The sequence below is a fragment of the Odocoileus virginianus genome, chromosome 4, assembly GCF_023699985.2.
Source record: "Odocoileus virginianus isolate 20LAN1187 ecotype Illinois chromosome 4, Ovbor_1.2, whole genome shotgun sequence".
Classification (NCBI taxonomy): domain Eukaryota; kingdom Metazoa; phylum Chordata; class Mammalia; order Artiodactyla; family Cervidae; genus Odocoileus; species Odocoileus virginianus.
This window is the reverse complement of record NC_069677.1, coordinates 39977181-39994134: the sequence shown is the minus strand read 5'-3', so window position 1 is coordinate 39994134 and position 16954 is coordinate 39977181. Positions and strand designations below refer to the sequence as shown.

The 16954-nt window shown below is 39.0% G+C and overlaps 1 long non-coding RNA gene across 1 annotated transcript in view; it reads left to right on the top strand.

Moving 5' to 3' along the window:
• LOC139034662 (uncharacterized) overlaps positions 1 to 16954 on the top strand; it is an 86497-nt gene that overhangs the window by 68324 nt on the left and 1219 nt on the right. The window contains exon 2 of the long non-coding RNA XR_011487155.1: positions 15661 to 15975. This is a non-coding gene — a long non-coding RNA (uncharacterized lncRNA). The remainder of the gene's footprint in view (positions 1 to 15660; positions 15976 to 16954) is intronic.

The following is a 16954-nucleotide window of genomic DNA, read 5'->3' as shown; positions in this document are numbered from 1 at the left end:
CACAAGATTAAGCTAGTATGAGGCCATTTGAACCTAAATGAAATGTATACAGTTTTCTTCTTTGATGTGTTTTAGTCCAAATAATAGACAAAATTGTAATGGCCGGTGTTGGTGAGGCTCTCATGCATTTTATTAAATTCGAAGGTAAACGAACTAGCTTAATGCTTCTCCTTATGAAATTTCAGTGAGATGCTAACTGTCAACTGCTAGCTCTAGGAAAGTTTTTCCTCCCTATTGATGTAAATATCTTTAAAAGAACATGTGAATAACAGGGCAATAAGGAAAAATGTATTCTAAAAGAGCAGAGAAGTGCACTGCACTGGATTAGACTTTAGCTCTTCATATTAAACTCAACAAAATAAGAAGGCAAATTAATGGTTGAGGCCTTATCTTGTATACCTTGCTTTTAAACCTTCAAGGCTCCCTTTACCTTGCACCTGTATCAAGATACCTCTTTTAGTGTTCATTTCTGGATGCATATATTACATCTGATGGCAGATTTTATAATTTAGACACTGCATGTTGTTAAGTCAAAGGTTAAAAATATTGTTATAAGAAAGGACATGATTACCTTCCAAAAGAAAGAGCTACTTTCCCAATTGCTATCTATATCAAATGATCCTGAATATTTCCTGACATGGCTAATCCTTGGCTTTTTTAAAGTCTGGTGGGAAATTTTCTGCTGTTAAAAGATTAGTCAAGCATTTTGAATTACTGGAGAATATTGAAATATTTTGCGCAGTTATTGGAAAATATCTATTCTGTTCATCTTTCCTTAACATTTGTAGTATTCTTCTTTGGGACAGACTATAATAGACTTAAATCCCTGGCTCAAAGAAAAAGTCACTTGAACGCTCATACAATTGATTTTTAAACTTTTACTTAATAGTTTATGGACTCTAAAAGGATCATCTTGGAAATAAAACCTTTCTCTAGTCTTGTATAGACTGGATAATTTTTGGCAGTTTTGGAAACTGAAAGGATGTCTGATGATTAAATGTTTGAAATATAAAATTAGAAATCAGGAAACATAAGGTATTATCTCAGTTCTACACGCTGTGGTGTCAGATACGTGCATTGCTGAGTTGTTACAAAACCCAATAAGACAATTTTAAGAAAGTGCTTTGTACTTTTTGGAATAAAGGTTTTATATCAATATAAAGCATTAATACAAGTCACTTGAAGTGCCGTTGCCTGAAATCTGGGCATCAATACAGTATTCTGTCTATTGCTAGTGTCTAGTTATATAAAACACTCTAGGATTACACTGTCAATTTAATATCCATGCAGTGTTTTTGTTAATGCACACTCTAAAAGGGGATGCTAAACAATGAGATCAATGAACTATTAGAAATCACTCTGCATGTGGGCAACATTTCTTCCTGTATCATCCTTCCTGGTTTTCTAAAGAAATATTTTCCTATCTTGAATTACAACAGGTTATATTTACATTCACATCACAGAGACAATCGTAGTGTTTAATACTTTTTTCTCTTTTTAAAGAACAATGGAAAACAAAAATCAGTGGTTTTGAATATTTCACAAAAGGTGCCAATTATTCCCTTGTGAAGCTGTACCAGACTGCTGGACACAAGTCAAATGAATTAAGTCAATAATGCCACAGCCTCATATCCAGAAAGATCGGACTGCTTAGAAGGCAGGTTTATATATAACATGATTTCTGCCAAAAGACTGGAGCTCTTTTCAAGTTTTAAGAAAATGTGTTTCAGGTAGCATTCCTAGCATTTTAACATGGGGCCATTTTCTTCTGTGTTTTCTTCAGGGTGATTAGTTATCATCCTACAAAATGAGAATTCAGGGCACATGTCAAACTTTCAAGGAGGGACACTGGGAGGTGATAATGCCCAAAGATAAATTGGAAAGATACCATAGGTATTAGCCTGTGTAAATGCTGCTTTCAATTTGTGTAGCAGCCACTGTAGCACTTTCAGAACAAGATAATGAATTAAATGTAATTCTTGGCTGTCCCCTGAAGTCCTAACAAGGACCAAATAGCTGAATCCAAACTGATTTGAAACCTATCCTGGAACCATTCCATAGATGCCTGACTTTCATTCTATAATTGGGCCAAGACAAGCTTTAATATAGCTTAATTTCTACCCTTGAAAGCACTGACAAGAATGGCTCTTGAATTACAGCAAAATCTCATGTGTTTTCTTGTTCTATGAAGGACTCAACAAATGCCAAGACTTGTCCTTGGTTCTCATTTCTAAAGTGGGACTATGTTTATATTTTAACCTAAAGAGGCAGTGCTATTACCTGACTGTTCCCTTTTTTTTTTTAATCTGTTAACCAACATAATAATGACAGTATAAATCAGCTCATTTGTTAAATAGTTCTCTAGGTTGGCCTTAAGAAAATGTTGGTTTTACCCAGCAATCCCACTTCTGGGCATACACACCGAGGAAACCAGATCTGAAAGAGACGCGTGCACCCTAATGTTCATCGCAGCACTGTTTATAATAGCCAGGACACGGAAGCAACCTAGATGCCCATCAGCAAACGAATGGATAAGGAAGCTGTGGTACATATACACCATGGAATATTACTCAGCCATTAAAAAGAATTCATTTGAATCAGTTCTAATGAGATGGATGAAACTGGAGCCCATTATACAGAGCGAAGTAAGCCAGAAAGATAAAGACCATTACAGTATACTAACACATATATAAGGAATTTAGAAAGATGGTAACAATGACACTATATGCAAAACAGAAAAAGAGACTCAGATGTATAGAACAGACTTGTGGACTCTGTGGGAGAAGGCGAGGGTGGGATGTTTCAAGAGAACAGCATCGAAACATGTATATTATCTAGGTGAAACAGATCACCAGCCCAGGTTGGGTGCATGAGACAAGTGCTCGGGCCTGGTGCACTGGGAAGACCCAGAGGGATCGGGTGGAGAGGGAGGTGGGAGGGGGGACCGGGATGGGGAATACATGTAAATCCATGGCTAATTCATTTCAATGTATGACAAAAACCACTGCAATGATGTAAAGTAATTAGCCTCCAACTAATAAAAATAAATGAAAAAAAAAAAGAAAATGTTGGTTTTAACTAAAACATTTCAGTCATTCAACATGACCTCACCTGATACAGTCTGGTATTTTGAAAGGTATAAATAAGACATTTCTCCTCTTAAGGAGCTCAAAATAAATTTAGATGGAGGAAGTGGACAGTAAAACTGAAACACTTGGATATTAATATTAAAAAAAACCTCAGATTTTATCATATGAAATTCTTTTAAGTGGACAGAAAATGCTGCAGCTTTTTTTTTTTTCCTGTGTGACCTTCCAATATTAGCTATTGCTCAGAATATATTGGAAAGGGGTTTGCAAGGAGGAAAAATTCTGAGGTTAAGAAGGGCTTAGCTTCTTTGGACTATGCAAGCTGATATTTTCTAAATTCAATTTGTATTTTAATTCATGCTTTGCCGGGCTTTTCCAAAATTGGTTCAACCAACCAGTAAATCAAAAAAGATTCATTAAAGCTTTTCACTGCAAGGCACTGTTTATAAAGAAGTAAGTAGATAGCATCATTTAGGTCTGAATGCCCTGCGGAGAGAGCCAGCCCAGCCAAAGTTTTCTAGAAGAAGAGGCAGAGTGACTCAGAGCTTCCTCTTCTACAACCAAGAGGTCAGAGCAACTCCACTTCCATGAGGACATTCAGGTGACTGCTTTACTGTTTTTGAAGCTCTCGCTGACCAAGGGACCACAACCTTAAATTTCTGTATCTGATCTCTTGCCTCCAATTTGCAATTCACCCTCTCGACTGTCTCTATAACCAGACTCCAGGTTCTACCCAACTCTGACTGTTTTGTCAACCTGTTTTCAGGGTTATTCCCAGGCTTTTGTGGGATTTCCAGTTTTTAGTCTGTGTGGGCATTTCCCTCACATTGTACTCCAGACATGTTTGGTTCAAATCCTCCATGTTTGACACTCTTCCTAGTACCAGGTGGACTTTTTTTTTTAATTATTTTTTATTGAAGGATAGCTAATTGCTTTATAGAATTTTGCTGTTTTCTGTTAAACCTCAACATGAATCAGCCATGGGTATACCTATGTCCCCTCCCTTTTGAAACTCCCTCCCCATCCCACCCCATAGGTTGATACAGAGCCCCTGTTTGAGTTTCCAGAGCCTTAGAGCAAATTCCCTTGGGCTATCTATTTTACCTATGGCAATGTAGGCTTCCTTGTTACTCTGACTTTTGAGACTTGCAGACATCAGACCCAAGAGCACGGTTGCTAATTAAGAGGTGAATCTCTCTTTTGAGCACTGACTGCGGAGTGGTGGGGCATCCGCCGTGGCTCACCAGTAAAAGAATCTGCCTGCAGTGCAGGAGACCCAAGAGATGCGGGCTCTATCCCTGGGAAGGGAAGATCTCCTGGAGGAGGAAATGCAACCCACTCCAGTGTTCTTGCCTGGAAAATCCCAAGGACAGAGGAGCCTGGTGGGCTATAGTCCATAGTGTCTTAAAGAGTCAGATACAACTGAGTGTGCACACACACACACACACGCACACACACACGCACACACATATTGAGGGGTTGTCTGAGCAGCCACCAACCGCTGTATAGAGGTCAGGGTCCTGGATCCTTTTGGAAGGGAAGGAAAGTTGTGGCTCCTCATTTGCCAGAGGGCCTGGCATGTTCTTATTTGTGTGGCTTCTGCAGAATTAATATAAATCAGATGGCATTCTTTCTGCTAAGGCTCTTACAACCAAATACTTAAGACAGTATAAAACCAGAGCTTTTCTGGATTTAAAGAAATGGGGTCATTTTAAGAAGAAGGAAAATTCTTGCCTCTGGAAAAACAAAGTGAAAAAAAAAGCAATGAGATCTGAACAGTAGTAAGTTATTTTATTCAACGAGAGAGAAGACAAAAAATTCTTATGTACTTAATAACTTCCTATAAGTGGAATTTTATTTATTTATTTTTGCACTTAGTCTCTGCTTGTGGTTTGGAACCTTTCATTACAAAATGTTAAATAAAATGTTTCCTATTAAAAAAAGAATGTCTTTGCATTAACAAAAGGTATGCTGTGGAAAATAACTTGACAAGAGATGGAGTCTGGCCAACAGCAGAGTTGGTTGGAAAACCTGGGGTCAAGCATCAGACTGGCATATAGTCCTGAGAGCAGGACAGTAAATAGGAATTCACGCAAGGAAGCACCAACAGTCCCAGAGGGAGATTCGGGATACTAAAGTCAAGGGCTTCAGCGGAATTAATAATCAAGTGGGAATTCAGGTGTCATGAAAAAGAACAGGGCTTTCAGACAAGGTGGTTCTAACATATTTCTCACTATCAGCCAGCTTTCACTGGTCCAATCTAGTTTGTAAACAGATAAACTAGTGGTGTCTTCAGGGTAGCTGAGGCTTCTGACACAATCTCTGTGACAAAATTTCACTATGCGAGGATACGAAGAGAAATATGCACATAAAAACTAGTCAAATAAGTCCATACATCTAGAAGACATTCTGTGTTGTTGGTAATCTATGCTTCACATGTGTGAGAAAGCCTCCCTTCAACAAGAAAAAAAAATTGTTTAAAATCGGATATTCATTCCAAAGGATGACGATCTTATATCTTTTGTGCTTCCCTCTTACATTACCGGAGAAGGCAATGGCACCCCACTCCAGTACTCTTGCCTGGAAGATCCCATGGACGGAGGAGCCTGGTGGGCTGCAGTCCATGGGGGTCCCTAAGAGTCGGACATGACTTCACTTTCACTTTTCACTTTCATGCATTGGAGAAGGAAATGGCAACCCACTCCAGTGTTCTTGCCTGGAGAATCCCAGGGACGGGGGAGCCTGGTGGGCTGCCGTCTATGGGGTCGCACAGAGTCGGACACGACTGATGCGACTCAGCAGCAGCAGCAGCAGCAGCTTACATTACCCATCAAACAGCAGATAGGTCATGTGCAAAGTCTGGGGAGAGTCCCCGGCGAGGGCTACTGTGAAGACAAATGGTTAATGTCTGCTCTCCCAGCTGCTCGGTTAATTACTGTAATAGAAAACATCTTGAGGGAAAACACTGCATACAGTTATTAGCAATTAACCCACAACTCTAAAAATCACAATTCTTACTAATAATAGAACATTGCCCAGCCAGCCTAATTAGAATCTCTACACAAGAGTCTTGTATCTTCAGAATATATAAAATCTTGTAGGTTACTACTATTTAAAATGCAAATAGGAAATTGGGGTGATGAAGATGACATTGAGAAATGCAGAATGGAGTGAAATAGATAGAAATGGAGGGTGCATGATTTATGTGGTGACAAGCTAATTTCAAGACAGGCAAATGACTCAGATATATTAGCCAAAAGAACTCCTCTCTTAGTATTTACTACAGTTACAGGGCCCGGTGGTAGTAATGGTTGATGGTGGTGGTTGTTGTTCCATCGCTCAGTTGTGTCTGACTCTTTGTGACCCCATGAACAGTAGCATATCAGACTTCCCTGTCCTTCACTATCTCCTTGAGTTTGCTCACACTTATGTCCATTGAGTTAGTGATGCCATCCAACCATCGCATCCTCTGTCGTCCGCTTCTCCTCCTGTCCTCAATCTTTTCCAGCATCAGGGTCAAAGTCCTCAGTCATGTCTGACTCTTTGAGACTCCATGGACTGTAGCCTACCAGGCTCCTCTGTCCACAGGATTCTTCAGGCAAGAATATTGGAGTGGGTTGCTGTGTCCTCCTCCAGGGGTAAAGAAGGTAAGATAAAATAATGCAGGGCAGGAGAAATCCATGAACGAAAGTAGACAGATGTGGCATTGCTTTGTTTTTCTTTGAATCATGAATTGTTCTTAGACACAGCAGGTCATGAAGCTCCAATGCTTTTTCTCCCATTTGGATATGTTTCATCTATTATTCCCCCTTATTACTGACCATGCTTAATGCTTACCACTCTTCTTGCCTTTCTAGAACACACTACATTTATTCTTGTCTCAAAATCTTAAAACTTGCTATCACTTCTGTCTGGAGTATCGGTCCCTTGGATTTGATATGACTATCTCTTTCTAAGAATTCACATATATACTTAGAAAAGGCCTGATCACAAAACACAATAGCCTGTTTCTTCTTTCTCTTTTTGTTCTGTAACATTCTCCTAGTTTTCCATACACACATCTCAATCTGATAGAGTAGCCAATTATTTCTTTTTTTTTAAGATATATTTATTTATTTTTGGCTGTGGTGATTCTTTGTTGCTGCACGTGGGCTTTTGCTTGGGCTTTTCATGGTGGTGGCTTCCCTTGTTGTAGAGCACAGGCTCTAGGTGTGAGGGTTTCCCAGCATGTGGGCCCAGTATTTGTGGGTCCCAGGCTCTGGGGCACAGCCTCAATAGTTGTGGCTAACAAGCTCAGTTGCTCCGAGAAATGTGGGCTCTTCCTGGACCAGGGATTGAACTGGTGTCCCTTGCATTGCAAGGCAGTTCTTAACCACTGGACCACCATTGAAGCCCCTATTATTTCATAATTTACCACATTAGGCTATATTTATTGACTTCCTTCCTGTTTTGGATCTGTTATACCCAATTCCCCCAAAGCTTCCTTTCCACTATACCTTTGGTAGCTGTTTCACAAATCTGCATCAGTATTTGCATTATTTTACATATGGCATATTGCTTGCAACGACACCAAGTTACAAAGGTCCATATAATCAAAGCTATGGTTTTTCCAGTAGTCATGTATGGATATGAGAGCTGGACAACAAAAAGAGCTGAGCGCTGAAGAATTGGTGCCTTCAAACTGTGGTGTTGGAGAAGACTGTTGAGAGTCCCTTGGACTGCAAGGAGATCAAACTGGTTAATCCTAAAAGAAATCAACACTGAATATTCATTGGAAGGACTGCTGCTAAAGCTGAAGTTCCAATACTTTGGACATTTAATGAGAAGAGCCGACTCATTGGAAAAGACCTTGATGCTGGGAAAGATTGAAGGCAGGAGGAGAAGGGGACAACAGAGGATTAGATGGCTGGATGGCATGACCAACTCAATGGACATGAGTTGGAGGAAAGTCCAGGGGATGGTGAAGGACAGGGAAGCCTGGTGCTGCAGTCCATGGAGTTGCAAAGAGTTGGACATGACTGAGCAACTAAACAACAAGACACCAAATTATGTCTTAAGCTATTTACTTTCCTCAATAAACTTTTTTTTTCCCATTTAATAATTTTCTCATGTTTTTTCTCACTTATTAGTAGATTTTTTTTTCCTCAAGGGCTCTAATGCCTAGAAATAATTTCTATAACTCCCAAACACATTAAATGACCTTCCTTTCCTTTTATCTCCCACAGATTTTTTCCTAGACTCTCCACTTCCAGACTATAGGATGTTTCTTAATTCTGGTTCACAGTTTGAGTTGTAAAACTTCCCTTTGTCACTTTCATGGAAATACTTTTTACCATACTTTCTTGTTTCTATATTTTTCTCTCTCAGTTCATGTCATTTTCCCAGACTATATCCTCCACTAGCTTCCTATGAAAGTATATGTGAGTGGTTAGTTTTTTTGATATTTTATATGTCTGAAAGTTCTTCCTCTTAAACTTGATTGACAGTTTAGTTGAGTACGGAATTCTACATTGAAAACTTTCCCTCAAAACTTTGAAGTTGGGCTTCTCTGGTGGTTCAGTGGTTAAGAATCCACCTGCCAAAGTAGGGGACACGGGTTCAATCCCTACTCAGGGAAGATCCCACATGCCACAAAGCAATGAAGCCTGTGCTCTAGAGCCCATGTGCCACAACTACTGAAGCCCACACATCTAGAGCCTGTTTGTGACTTCTATCTACCAATGTGGTTAATAACCCTGTATGAGGCTTCTATCTTTCAAACTCTACTTGAAATTGTTGATCATTTGTCTCCTCTCTCATTCATATTGGAGGATAACATCTTAAAACATTCTTTACTCTTCATTTAGTAAAGTGTGGGGAAGAAGAAGGTATAAAACAGCGTGATCAATTTACTGTATTAAACTGAAATGCTTTTTTTCAGGACACAGCATCTCTTTTTTAAACTGGTTGCTATATTTATCTAAAACATGGGTTCTCAAACTTTACTGTGCATCAGAATCATTTGAAGGGCTTGTTAAATTGCTGTGCCCGACGTCCAGACTGGTTGTTTCAGTTGTTAGGGGATAGTCTGAGAATTGTTTTCGACAGAGTCCCAAACAAGGCTGATGCTGCTGACTTGGGAACCACACTTTGACAAATACCAATTTACATGCATGGACTTTCACTTTAATTAACTCTGGTTCTAGTCTTTCATATGCAGAGGTATGTGCATGCTGAATTCCTCTTCATCCTTTATCACCTACTCCATATACACCCTCTGGAAGGTTTTTCAGACCACATAGAAAACATACCAGAAAAGGCAATGGCACCCCACTCCAGTGCTCTTGCCTGGAAAATCCCACGGATGGAGGAGCCTGGAGGAGCCTGGTAGGCTGCGGTCCATGGGGTCGCTAAGAGTCGGACACAACTGAGCGACTTCCCTTTCACTTTTCACTTTCATACATTGGAGAAGGAAATGGCAACCCACTCCAGTGTTCTTGCCTGGAGAATCCCAGGGACAGGGGAGCCTGGTGGGCTGCCGTCTATGGGGTTGCACAGAGTCGGACACGACTGAAGCGACTTAGCAGCAGCAGCAGAGAACATACTCTGCCTTCATCCTCTATATTTTATTTCTACTTGTTATACTAATCACATTGGACAAGTCATATGTCTGACTTCCATAGAAAAGAGTAAAGTCTTTGTGCATGTAGCGCCTGTCTTATTATTTATTTACATTCTTCCTCCTCCTCCTCCTCCACTTTCTCCTCTCACCTACTTCCCAGCCTCATCCTCTTACTCTTTCCCCTGCTCCTCCTTCTTCTTCGTTTCTATTCCTGGACTTATTGCCTCACATATAGAGACATGATGAACTGGAGTTATGTTACCATATGTAGTCAATACATAGGACGTAAGTTCAAAATAATTTGTCTCAGAAATTGGGAGTGTCTTAATTCATTCATCAGCATGTCATGTAACTGATGGCAGGCATGCTCTTGAAGTCAGACATGTAGATTACAGCAGCTTTACTCAAAGTAGCTGATCTGTGAACTCTTCATTACCTGGTCCCAAGGATGATAAGGAGCTTACCTCAGAAGGAAATCGATGGACTGGTTACTTCATTGGTAAAGTCTTGCCATTAAAAAATGTCAGCTGAACTAAGTGGTGCGCTCTGTGATGTCGTCTGCTTTCATTCTGGGAAAAGCTTCTCGTCTAGTCAGCGACCAGTGTGAAACACGCTGCAGCTTGACACTGGTCAGCAAACTACATTGGAAAAATCTGGGATATAATTCACATGTCATAAAATTTGTACTTTTAATAAGTGTACAACTCAGTGCTTTTTTGTATTTTCACAAAGTTACTCAACCATCACCACGACCTCATTTCAGAGTATTTTAATTATCTCACAAAGAAACCCTATACCCCTCAACTCCCCATTTCCCACTTTCTCCCAGCTCCTCTTAACCACTAATTTGCTTTCTGTTTCTATGGATTTGTTTGTTCTGTACTTTTATGGAATCTTCTTTGATTCCACAGACATGGAATCATAAATAAATATGTGGGCTTTTGTATCTGTCTTCTTTCACTTAGCATAAGGTTTTTAAGGTTCATCCATATTTTAGCATGTATCAATACTTCATTCCTTTTTATGACTGAATAATATTATAATGTACTGACATGGCACATTTTGTTTATCTGTTCATCAATTAATGGTCATTTGGATTCTTTCCCTTTTGGGGCTTTTTATAAATAACACCGTTACAAATATTCTTGTACAAGTTTTTGTGTGGACATGTGTTTTTCATCCTTGTACAGTGTCATTGCTGGGTCCAATTCTTTGCGACCCCATGGACTATAGCCCACCAGTCTCCTCTGTCCATGGAATTCTCCAGGCAAGAGTACTGGAGTGGGTTGTCATGCCCTCCCCCAGGGGATCTTCCTGACCCAGGGATAGAACTTGCATCTCCTATGTCTCCTGCATTGGCAGGCGATTTCTTTACCATTGGTGTCACCTAGAAAGTCAGGGTCATGTGGTTACTCTATGTTGAATGTTTGGAGGAACTATCAAAGTATTTCCAAAGTGGCTTCATGATTTTACATTCCTACCAATAACAGGGTTTTAGTTTGTGGTGTGGGTTTTAGTTTCTTCACATCATTGTCAACCCTTCTTTGATTGTAACCATCTTAATAGGAATGAAGTTGTACCTCATTGTGGTTTTGAATTTCATTTCCCTAGTGGCTAATGATGCTGAGCATCTTTTTCACTGTGCTTATTAGATATTTATGTATCTTCTTTGACAAATGTCTGTACAAATCATTTTTCCATTTTTATTGTTGAGTGGTATTACTTATAAATATTGGACACTAGTCCCTTATCAGATATGTGATTTGCAGATATTTTTTTCTCATTCTGTGAGTTGTCTTTTCACTTTATTGATAGTGTGCTGACTGCACTTTGGATATCATAGTGACATAACTGAATCTGCCTGACTCTTAAGCTATAGAAAACACATAGTCAAGGGACTTCCCTGGTGCTTTAGTGCCTAAACTCTGCGCTAGCCTCAGTTCGATCCCTAATCAGGGATCTAGATCCCAAGTGCTGCAAAAAAAGATCATACAACCAAAAACAAACAAACACAAGACACACACACACACTGAAAGCTACAGAAGAGATTCCACGTGCAAGCGTGTACTGTGTTTGTATGAAAATGGAGGATAATGAACATTTTTTTTTCCATTTATTTTTATTAGTTGGAGGCTAATTACTTTACATCATTGCAGTGGTTTTTGTCATACATTGAAATGAATTAGCCATGGATTTACGTGTATTCCCCATCCCAGTCCTCCCTCCCACCTCCCTCTCCACCCTATCCCTCTGGGTCTTCCCAATGCACCAGGCCCGAGCACTTGTCTCATGCACCCAACCTGGGCTGGTGATCTGTTTCACCCTAGATAATATACATGTTTCGATGCTGTTCTCTTGAAACATCCCACCCTCGCCTTCTCCCAGAATCCACAAGTCTGTTCTATACATCTGAGTCTCTTTTTCTGTTTTGCATATAGGGTTATCGTTACCATCTTTCTAAATTCCATATATATGTGTTAGTATACTGTAATGGTCTTTATCTTTCTGGCTTACTTCGCACTGTATAATGGGCTCTAGTTTCATCCATCTCATTAGAACTGATTCAAATGAATTCTTTTTAATGGCTGAGTAATATTCCATGGTGTATATGTACCACAGCTTCCTCATCCATTCATTTGCTGATGGGCATCTGGGTTGCTTCCATGTCCTGGCTATTATAAACAGTGCTGCGATGAACATTGGGGTGCACGTGTCTCTTTCAGATCTGGTTTCCTTGGTGTGTATGCCCAGAAGTGGGATTGCTGGGTCATATGGCAGTTCTATTTCCAGCTTTTTAAGAAATCTCCACACTGTTTTCCATAGTGGCTGTACTAATTTGCATTCCCACCAACAGTGTAAGAGGGTTCCCTTTTCTCCACACCCTCTCCAGCATTTATTGCTTGTAGACTTTTGGATAGCAGCCATCCTGACTGGCGTATAATGTTACCTCATTGTGGTTTTGATTTGCATTTCTCTGATAATGAGTGATATTGAGCATCTTTTCATGTGTTTTTGCGCCATCTATATGTCTTCCTTAGAGAAATGTCTGTTTAGTTCTTTGGCCCATTTTTTGATTGGGTCATTTATTTTTCTGGAGTTGAGCTGCAGGAGTTGCTTGTATATTTTTGAGATTAATCCTTTGTCTCTTGCTTCGTTTGCTATTATTTTCTCCCAATCTGAGGGCTGTCTTTTCACCTTGCTTATAGTTTCCTTTGTTGTGCAAAAGCTTTTAAGTTCCATTAGGTCCCATTTGTTTATTTTTGCTTTTGTTTCTAGAATTCTGGGATATGGGTCATAGAGGATCCTGCTGTGATTTATGTCGGAGAGTGTTTTACCTATATTCTCCTTTAGGAGTTTTATAGTTTCTGGTCTTACATTTAGATCTTTAATCCATTTTGAGTTTATTTTTGTGTATGGTGTTAGAAAGTGTTCTAGTTTCATTCTTTTACAGGAGGTTGACCAGTTTTCCCAGCACCACTTGTTAAAGAGGTTGTCTTTTTTCCATTGTATATCCTTGCCTCCTTTGTCGAAGATAAGGTGACCATAGGTTCGTGGATTTATCTCTGGGCTTTCTTTTCTGTTCCATTGATCTATATTTCTGTCTTTGTGCTAGTACCATACTTAGACAGTTCCTTAAAGAAGGTATACAAATGGCCAACAAACACATGAAAAAATGCTGAGCATCACTAATTGTAATAGAAATGGAATAAAACTTCTAATGAGGTATCATCTCACACCCATTAGCATAGTGACTATGAAAAGAATAGAAAATAACAAGTATTTAGAAGGATGTAGAGAAATTGGAACTCTTGTGCACTATTGGTGAAAGTATAAAATGTACAGAAATTATGTATAACAGTATAGAGTTTCCCTCAAAATAAAAAACAAAATTACCATATAATTCAGCAATCCCACTTCTGAGTATGTAGCTGGAAAGTTTTAAAGCAGGTGCTTGTAGAGATATTTATACAACTATGTTCATTGCAACATTATTCATAATAACCAAGAGGTAGAAGCAACCCAAATTTCCATCAACATATAAACAAAATGGTGTATATACATACAATGGAATATTATGCAGCCTTATAAAAGAAGAAAATTTGTCACATACTACAGCATGGATGAACCCTGAAGACATTATGCTAAATGAAATAAGCCAGTCATAAAAGATATGATTCCACTCATGAAGTGTAACAGTAGTATGGTAACAATAGTTACCATCATAGAAACAAGTAGAAAGTTGTTTGGCAACTTCTTTTTTTTTTTTTGCCTGGAGGGCCCTTTCATCTCCCTGTATTAAAAACCTTATGTTAATTACATCTGCAAAGTCTCCTTTGCCCTAAAAGGCAAGAGACAGAGGCTCCTGGGATTAGGACAGAGATATTTTTGTGGGAACCTTATTCAGCCTATTGCACTCAGCCAGAAGTCAACTCAACCGAGGGAAAATTCTGATTCATTCATAGATGTGGTTGGAAACAAGGTTGAACTGTGGACGTTCAGACGAGCTATTATTGCTCATCCTTCGAGACTACGCTTTTCCTGCTCCACATGGGAGTTTTTGCTGCTGTGCAGACAGAAACCTAGACTCTGGTCATTTGTTTTGTCATTTCCCGTGAGGTCATCTTCCCAAACCTAGTGTAGTCTGGTGTGTACTCTGACCTCAACGTTGCTTTCAGCACTTGGACCTGACCGGTTTCTTCCTACATATCACATTGGTAATTGATTTCCAGTGGTACTGCCATTCAACTTGAGGGATCTCTCTGCTTCCTCTCTTCCCTCCTTTTTAAACATTCTAGGCCTTTCAGAAACTGTTATGGATTGGTACAACTGCATGTTTTCCAGTTCTTTACTGTTGTAAAGAAATTCTTGGAAAATTTTAATGAATCTGTTTCATAAAATGACATCTAATTTGATCTCCCTCAGATAATTCCTACAAAATGAATCTTCAGTTTATAGTCTATACTAACTTCAGTCAACATAGTAGTTCTTATTTCAACATTTTTTTAGGAAAGGAGAGAGTCAAATCATACTCTTTGAGACTATACATGTCAGGGACTTCCCAGGTGGTCCAATGGTTAAGACTTCACCTTTCACTGCAGGGGTACAGGTTTGAACCCTGGTTGGGGACCTAAGATCCCACATGCCTTGCAGCCAAAAATCCAAAACATAAAATAGAAGCAATGTCATAACAAATTCCATGAAGACTTTTAAAATGAAAAGTGAAAGTGAAGTGGCTCAGTCTTGTCTGACTCTTGGTGACCCCGTGGACTGTGGCCCACCAGGCTCCTCCATCCATTGAATTTTCTAGGCAAGAGTACTGGAGTGGGTTGCCATTTCCTTCTCCAAGTTTGGCAACTTCTAAGCAGAGAGGGGAAGGGGGAAATAATGTTTAATGGGAATAGAGTTTCAGTTTTGCAAGATGAAAAAGTTTTAGTGATATTGCATAAAAATGTGAATATACTTAACACTATTGAACTGTATATTTAAAAATAATTGACAGTAAATTCAATGTTACATGCTTTAAAAAACACACACACACATGAATTGGCTGTGCAAAGTATGGTTTCCAAAAAAGTACAACTTAAATGTGTCTTCTAATTGTGTCCTATCTCATAAGTATACATAATTCTGGGGTTGGTAATTCTATTCTAACTTACATCAAACTGGTCAAATCTTAATGGCCAATTCGTAGCACAGTACTAAGAAATTATGTATTAATCACTAGACAGAGATCTTAGGATTTTTATGCTAAATTTAGCACTTTCCTAAAAAAGGGAGCTATTCGTATGTAGCAACAAAATTAGTGGCAGATGAAACCAAAGCAAGAATGATCATTTACATCTTGGTGTGACAATCCCAGTTGGTTCCTGGGTGAGTTTCATTCTATTTTGCCTGACGTCAACGTTTCATTGTACATGGCTCATTAGTGCTTTTAGGCATTTCTGTAATGTCTATTTATTACACTTTTAGGTGACAGAATCTGTCCTTCGAAGAATTGCTTTCTGACTTCTGCTTCTTTCAACCCACAACACCTGCCAGATGAAGTGGCCTGCTCTCTTTTCCTGTCCCCACACAGACACTGGAAGTTTCTGTGTGCAGGAGAGCAGGGCTGAAGAGCTTTGGCAGGAAGGGTTTTGCAGCAGCCTGCCTGTCGAATTGCATGGATCAACAATTTCTCAATTAGAAGAAGATAGACGAGAAGATAAAGTATGCAGTGACTGTAAGGCTTCAAGCAGCAGCTGAGGAAGATTTTGGAACATCTGGTTGGAATCTATTTCTTTTTAGGTAAGCATTCCTTTTTACAACCAGCATACATAAAGCATGAAATTGGCTTACTCCGCCTCCTCCTAACAAGGGAGAAGCTAGTTATATTTATTACTCCTTTGATGCAGCTCTGGAGAGAGTGGGGTAGCATGTGGCATTCCCACTGGAGGTCCCCTCAAATCCTTTGGACTCTTCTCAGAGAACATTTGTCTGCTTGATAAATCCATTTTTAAGAACCTATTCAGGTTGACAATGTTAAAGACCTTTCACAAAAATAAAACCCAGTTCATGATGTTTCTGTTTTTTCCTCTATGAAATTTATGTCTGAATAAGGGGTGACATCAACACAAAACTTCTCTCTCTTAATTAAAAAAAATGATGCTGTGTGTGTGCCTCATTCTCTTCCTTTGTTTATTTTAAAATTTCTTTCACTTGGACAATAAATGCTGAATGAATTGTTTGTATCTGGCTTCATTTTGTTTATTCATGGCATCCCCAAACCACCAAACTGCTTTGCTCTTTTACTATGTATGACTGTAACAACAGGTTTCATAATTCACCCTCTTTTTACAGAATAAAATAACCAACTAATCAAACCTAATCACTAATTATTTTTAACTTGTATGAATAGATTGCAGAAGGAGAGCTGGGTTCAATTTAGGGCTTCCTAGTTCATGGAAAGTTTTAAATCCTTTTGCTGGAAGAGTATATTTCATTTAATGATAATTGCTTACATGGCATCATGCTATATTGTTATCCATGCTAAAATAATTTGAAATCAATTTCACTTTATGAAATATGCACTAATCACATTTAGCATCCCATCCAAAGTGCTTTAAATGTTCATCTATAATAAACATGGCTTTAAATTAAGGTGCATAAAAGGAAACTTTCCTAATTTGGGATTTTCAATTTACTGATTCACTTCCCCCTTACCCAAACTAAACATGACCTTTACTAAACATCCACACAATCAGATAATTTACATATATTTCTGTAT